At 35.0% G+C, this 7,257-nt stretch overlaps 1 non-coding gene across 1 annotated transcript; it reads left to right on the forward strand.

Moving 5' to 3' along the window:
• The first annotated feature begins 5,486 nt into the window (after positions 1 to 5,486).
• LOC138400327 (small nucleolar RNA U3) lies at positions 5,487 to 5,702 on the forward strand. The gene has a single exon (XR_011236235.1). It is a non-coding gene; the product is annotated as a small nucleolar RNA U3 (small nucleolar RNA).
• Positions 5,703 to 7,257: the final 1,555 nt, after the last annotated feature.

A 7,257-nucleotide genomic window follows, 5' to 3' on the forward strand; every position in this document is an offset into this window, starting at 1 on the left:
CACCAACAGTGTATGAGTGTTCTTGTCTCTCCGCATCCACGCCAACATTTTTGTTTTGGAAGTTTTTGATAAAGGCCATTCTCACTGGAGTTAAGTGATATCTCATTGTGGTTTTCATTTGAATTTCCCTGATGATTAGAGATGTTGAGCATTTTTTCATATATTTGTTGGCCATTCTTCTATCTTCTTTTGAAAAATTTTCTATTCATGTCCTTTGCCCACTTTTTGATAGGGTTGTTTGATTTTTTCTTGCTGATTTTCCTGAATTCTAAATAGATTCTAGTTATCAGTCCTTTATTGATGTGTAGCATGCGAAAATTTTTTTCCCATTCTGTAGGTTGTCTGTTTGCTCTCGTGACTATTTGGTTGTGCAGAAGCTTTTTAATTTAATCAGGTCCCATTTATTTATTTTTGTTGTTGCTGTGATTGCCTTTGGGGTCTTCTTCACAAATTCTTTGCCTAGGCCAATGTCTATCAGAGTCTTTCCCACATTTTCTTCTAAAATTCTGATAGCTTCACACCTAAGGTTTAAGTCTGTTATCCGCCGTGATTTGATTTTTTGTGAGAGGTGAAAGGTGTGGGTCCTGTTTCAGTCTTCTACATGTGGCTATCCAGTTTTCCCAGCACCATTTATTGAATAAGGATTCTTTTCCCCAGAATATGTTTTTGTCTGCTTTGTCAAAGATCAGTTGGCTGTATGTGTAGGGTGTTATATCTGGGTTCTCTGTTCTGTTCCATTGGTCTATGTCTCTATGTTTGTGTCAATACCATGTTGTTTTGGTTACTAAGGCCTTGTAGTATGGTTTGAAGTCTGGTAATGTGATATCTCCAGATTTGTTCTTTTTGCTTAAGATTGCTTTGGCTATTTGGTCTCTTTTCTGTTTCCAAACAAAGTGTAGAAGTATTTTTTCTAGATCTGTGAAATATGATTTTGGTATTTTTATGCAGATTACATTGAATCTGTACATCTCTTTGGGTAGTATGAGCATTTTAACAATGTTGATTCTACTGACCCATGAGCACGATATGTTTTTCCATTTGTTTGTGTCCAAGTTTATTAGTCAGATCATCAGGTGGGAATGCCCTGCCTGCTACAACCTCAATAGTTTTCAAGGGTCCTAAACCCTCAGAATTTTACTTATTGAGGAATTGTCTTCAGCAAATGTGGGAAGTTTATGTTCGAAGTATGTTTACATTATATAACTTTGAAAAGGCAAATGAAGAGTAATATATAAATGTCAAATTCTAGATTTATTTTATTAGTACTTTTGTATTACTGAATAATTTATTGTGAAGGAAAATTGAATTAAGAATAAACTAGTGCAACCCCTGTGGAAAGCATTATGGAGGTATCTTAAATAGATTCAAGTAGACCTGCCATTTGACCCAGCAATCCCATTACTGGGCATATACCCAAAGGAAAAAAGGTCATTCTTTAACAAAGACACATGTACCCGAATGTTTATAGCAGCACAATTCACAATAGCAAAGATGTGGAAACAACCCAAATGCCCATCAATACATGATTGGATTAGTAAGCTGTGGTATATGTATACCATGGAATATTACTCAGCTATAAGGAATGATGAAGATACGACATCTCTATGGTTCTCCTGGAGAGAGTTGGAACCCATTATATTAAGTGAAGTATCCCAAGAATGGAAAAACAAGCATCACATGTACTCACCAGAAAATTGATTTCCCTGATCATCACCTAAATACAAATCTGGGAACGACACCAATTGGATATTAGACTGAGGTGGGGGGTGGGGGAGGAGATGGGGGTATGCCTACACAATGAGTGCATTGCGCACCGTTTGGGGAGTGGTAACACTTGAAGGTGCTGACTCAGGAAAGGGGGTGGGGAAGGGAGGGATATATACCTCATGATGGGTGCAATGCGCACGACCTGGGGAACAGACACGCCTGGAGCTCTGATTTGGGGGGAAACGCGGTACAGGAGCAACATATGTAACCTGCAATTCTGTATCCCCCATAACAAGATAAAATAAAAAAAAAAAAAAAAAAAAAGAATAGGAACATGGTTGTAAACAGAACATTTGAGTGTTATTATAGAAGAAAGTTCAACAAATTTGTGGGGAACATTTGTATGTATATAATCAAACTTAAAAACACTAGATCTCAGGGGTCAACACCAAAATTCTAACCATGCAAACCTCCATCACAAGAAATCATATCTTCTAGCTGATTATCTCCAGAGAAAGAATACCAGCCCACTGGACCTATGTCATTAGTCCAGAGTAACCCTCAGTTCTTTGATGGGTTTCCAGCTTAGTAATGAATGAGTGAATAATTGCCAAAGTACTAACCTTTGCAGTTATCCCTTGTATGTAAAATTGTTCTACTTTCTGTGTTTTTGTGAAGAATTCAAAACTGTCTGTGGCATGGAAAATGGAATTCTGTTAATCTTGCTCCATATACAAAACTACTTTTCTTCCCCCCAATTTTTCTCTCAAATCCTCATATAAGATTGATGCAACTAGACACTTTTCCACATTTAACCTATCCCATTACCTGCCATTCATCCCTCCCACTCAGCATTCTGCCTAATCTCCAGGGGCACTTGGGTCAACCTGAGGAGCAAAGAAATGCACCATACTTTAGTGACAGCTGCCTGGTACCACGTTCAACCAAGTTATCAAAATGCCCTAGTGAGTCATGACTAAATATCTTAAATCAGTGCACAAATTTCTGTTCAATATTTGGCTTTCAAAGTGAGACAGAAATAAAAATAACCCTAAAAAGACTCATGCACTGGCTGAGGCCAACATTACTTCATATACATTTTTAAATTGAATCTATAGGGAAGGGAGATTTTTGACACAAAAAATCAAAAATCAAAAATCAAAAATATTTACACATCAAATATATATGTGTGTTTGTGTCTATTTCTGGCCAATTTATGTGTGACTTCATATTGGATATTCACTGCCCTGAAATGAGAACACACTAGTGTAAAGGGTCAGAATAGGAAAATGAATAAGGTACTACATTAAAGCTAAAATGACAGGTAATCTGTGAGTAAATAAATGAGTAGTAACTAAAAACTATGAAAAGAAAGTATTTTTCTATATTGATGATAATGTTTTTTTCTGCACTGTGATTACTGAAAGCTTTAATTCTATTATGTGTTTTTATTTCCTTTTGTTTCCCATTTTGCTATTCTCTCTTACAAACAAAAAAAATCATCATCTTCTCTAGTGTCATCATATTCTATTAATAAAATTGTCCCCATTGTTAATAACAAAAACATATTTTTTTGGTTCTCTTTTCTTACATGTTTCCTCTCAGCACTTCACTGCTTTGCCCAAAGCTAACCTGAGCTCGATGTCAGATTTCTCTCCAAGCATTGCACCTGCCCCAATTATATCTGACTGACTCCTTTCTCCAGCTGAAGTTGTGATGAATAAAGACAAAGGAGGCCAGTGGAAGTGGGGACCTGGGAAGTTCTCCTTTGGTTTTCCTATATGACATCCCACAGCTAAAGGCAATTATTTTGTCACTACACTTGTCTTCTTGCTTCTACCCTTTTCTTGGTTTTGGAAAACGACATTTAGCTATGTCTTGATCACCTCAGGAACTACTTGCAAATACTCATCCAAAGTTTTCGTCTGCCATTGTTCTGAGCTACTCATGCTGTGACCTGCCCATGTGCCCCTCCCTTCCTCTGGCATTCCTCAATGGTGACCTGAGCCTTATTCTCTCAGAGCATCTTCCCTTGAGACAGAGATCAGACAATTCATCTTAGTCATGAACTGACTGAGTGTCTTTCCTCTTACGCAAAAACTCTTAGCACTGTGTCTCCTATCTTCAAACTCATGGCAAGCTCTACGCCACCTCCAGCCACAAAAAGTCAGGACCATCAGTGACTCTACCAACAGACTCCACCCCTGCCTATTATCAGCATATTCAAAATGAAATAAAATAGCAATATATTTCCAATTTCAAACAAGATAAAAGAAGACTCATTTCTCCCTGTACCTCCCACTAAATACAGCTAAAACCCTTGGATTTTATATATAAAACAAACATAAGAAGATTCTGAAAGGTGGAGAAAAGAAGACAAACTAACTAGGGAACTCAGAACTCAAGAATAGACATAGCAACGTGTTCCCTGCATTTTCTTTTTTCTTTCTCTATATCCCCGACTGAATGCTTGAGAAGACTGTCATATGGACAGCTATTTTTGAAAAAGTTCTGGCAGTTTTTTGCAAAACTATACATATGCCTGCCCTATGACACATCAATTTCACTCCTATATATTTATGCAATGAAAATTAAATCCTATGTTCACAAAAGACTTAAAAATAATGTTTATGACAGTTTTATTCACAATAGACAAAAACTAGAAACTGCCCACATCCATCAGTAGAAGAAGGGATGAACAAACTGGTATGTTCATCCGATGGAATACTACTCAATAAAGATGTATAAACTCTCAATACTTGCAACAATATGGATAAATCTTAACGATGTAATGCTAAGTGAAAGAAGTTAGACATGAGAATAGAACATACTGCATGATTCCATTTATATGAAACTCTAGAACATGTAAAAAATATTCAATACTGAAAAGGATCGAGATTGTTATTGTCTCTGGGGAATGGAACAGGATTGACTGGGAAATATGCATGATGAAATTTTCTAGTATGATGGAAATACTCTAAAACTTGATAGGGATTGTGTTACATAGGTATATGTACTTCTTAAATTTCAGCAATTATAGTCTTGTTCATTTCATCATATGTAAATTACACATCAGAAATAAAGAATCACAAGGAAATATCAAACTCTAGTTAATGGCATTGGTGCCGAAATATTTAGGAAAAAAATGTATTTACGTCTGTAATTTACTTTGAAATGCAACAAAAAATATGATAGATAAATGGATAGATAAATATATAGTAAGCAAGCATTGTAAAATGATAATGGTAGAATCTAGCTAAATGAGTGTATACTGTAAACTTGTTTCAATTTTGCTTTTTGTTTGAAATTTTTTATATTAAAATGTCAGGGGGTGGGAATGGCCATATATACATGGTTTTCTTTCAAGATCCATTTATTTTGTTGAAATATTTCTTTATTTCATTATTTGTTTATTGTTTAGTCAATGCCACATTTTCTTACTTATTTTAGCTTTATATTAAGTTCTTCTCCTTTGAAATTATCTTAACTATTTTTGGCCCTTTGCTTTTACTATAAATTTTAGGAGAAGCCTATCCATTTTTACATTTTCTCTGAGATTTTGATTGAGATTGAATTGAATCTATGAGTCAATGGGGGGAAATTAACATCTTTACAATATTGGATCTTCAATGTGTAGATATATTTTGTTCCTCTATTTAGGTCTCTTTAATTTCTCTCAATAATGTTCTTAAGCTTTCAGCATAGAAGTCTTGAATCTCTTTTTGGTGTATTTTCTCTTAGTACTTGAAATTGTTTTATTCTATTGAAATGTTACTTTTAAGACTATACTTTCAGGGATCATTGCTATAGCTCATTACTAGAGAAGTTTCTCTGAACGTGTAGAGAACCAGAAACCATAAGTAGGGAGTGCAGTGTTCTCTCCTGAGCCTGAAGACAGCCCTTGGTGTTGCTTTGCTGCAACTGCCATTTGCCATTGATAATTGCTCTTCTCTAACTCTGGGGGAGTAAAAGGGAGAGGATACAGACTGAGTAGGGGAAGAAAAAAGAAAACAAACTTACTTTTTAAAAAACTTGTTTGCAGTATATAAAAATACAATGAAAGGAACCAGAGATCCTTGGAGAAATGCCTAATTCTGGGACTAGAGCAAGAAATATGTAAGATGAGCCTGGAGCATATTAGAGTACCAGAAAGTAAGGAAGTTCTGAAAAACAAAAACAAAATTCCACATTGATGAGATTACGTCAAAGGGACACAAGAGCCAACTGAAAGGGGTCCCTACAATCAAAGCTGGAACATTTTGGGCAACAAAATAAAGTAGTATTTACTGGATTACAACTTAAAGTATAAAATAAATATCCATGAGCCAATGCTCATATCAATGAATAACTGGATAAGTAAATAGATAGGGAGAGGAGACATATCTCTCATGCAAAAGGGTTACAAATAATTTATATAGATAGACAGCCCTCAACAAGAGGTAACATAAATTCCCACTCCTTAAGCATGGACTGCCCATAGTGACTTCATTGAAAAGTTCAGAAGAGGAAGTGGGGCTGAGCAAATGGAGAAACCTGACCAACACTACCGCAACCTGGTTCAACATCAACAGTGATAAATCATGTTGATAGTACATGATCTTGATATGATGTGATTAAAATGGCACTTTACCTCAATAGTCTTCCTCTCAAAAAGCCATAACCCCAGTCTAATCATGAAAAAAAAATCAGTCAAATTCCAGTAGAGAGGATTTCTACAAAATACCTAACCAGTACTCCTCAAACTGCCAAGATCATCAAAAGCAAAGATCTGAGAAATTGTCATAGTCAGGAGGAACCTAAAAAGACATGACAACTAAATGTAATGTGGGATCCTGGAACAGAAAAAGGGTGTTAGATAAAAACTAAGGAAATCTGAATAAAGTGTGAGCTCTAATTAATAATACTGTATCAATATTGGCTCATTAGTTGCAACAAATATAATAAATTCTGTTTATTGAGCTTGTACCCAGAGGCTTTGATAAAATCACTTATTAATTCTCACAGAGTATCTGTACACTCTTGATGACAATCATGTCATATGTGAATAATGACAGTTTTATCATTTCCTCTTCAATCCATCTATCTCTTTTCTTGCTTTATGGCTATGAATAGGACCTTCCATACTATGTTAAATAGAAGTGGTGATAGCAGCCATTTAGTTCCCATATAAGGTAGAAATTTTTCAACATTTCACCATTAAGAACAATTTTTACTGAAAGTTTTTTGTAAATTTTATTAGATTAAGGAACTTCCCTTCTATTTCTAGCTAGCTGAGATTTCTCTTTTGTCATGCATGTGTGTCAAATTTTACCAAATGCTTTCTGCTATATCTATTAATATGGTGATATAATTTTCACCTTTGTTTTATTAATGTAGTAAATTACATTGTGTGATTTTTTTTTCAAATGTTAAACTAACATTTCATCATTTGAACAAATTCCACTTGGTTGTGATATATTCTCCTTTTTACAAATCACTAGATTAAATTTTCTAATGATGTTATTTACTATTTTTGTCTCTAGTTTCATGAGAGAGATTGACCTGTAATTT

Source organism: Eulemur rufifrons, chromosome 19 (assembly GCF_041146395.1).
Source record: "Eulemur rufifrons isolate Redbay chromosome 19, OSU_ERuf_1, whole genome shotgun sequence".
NCBI lineage: Eukaryota > Metazoa > Chordata > Mammalia > Primates > Lemuridae > Eulemur > Eulemur rufifrons.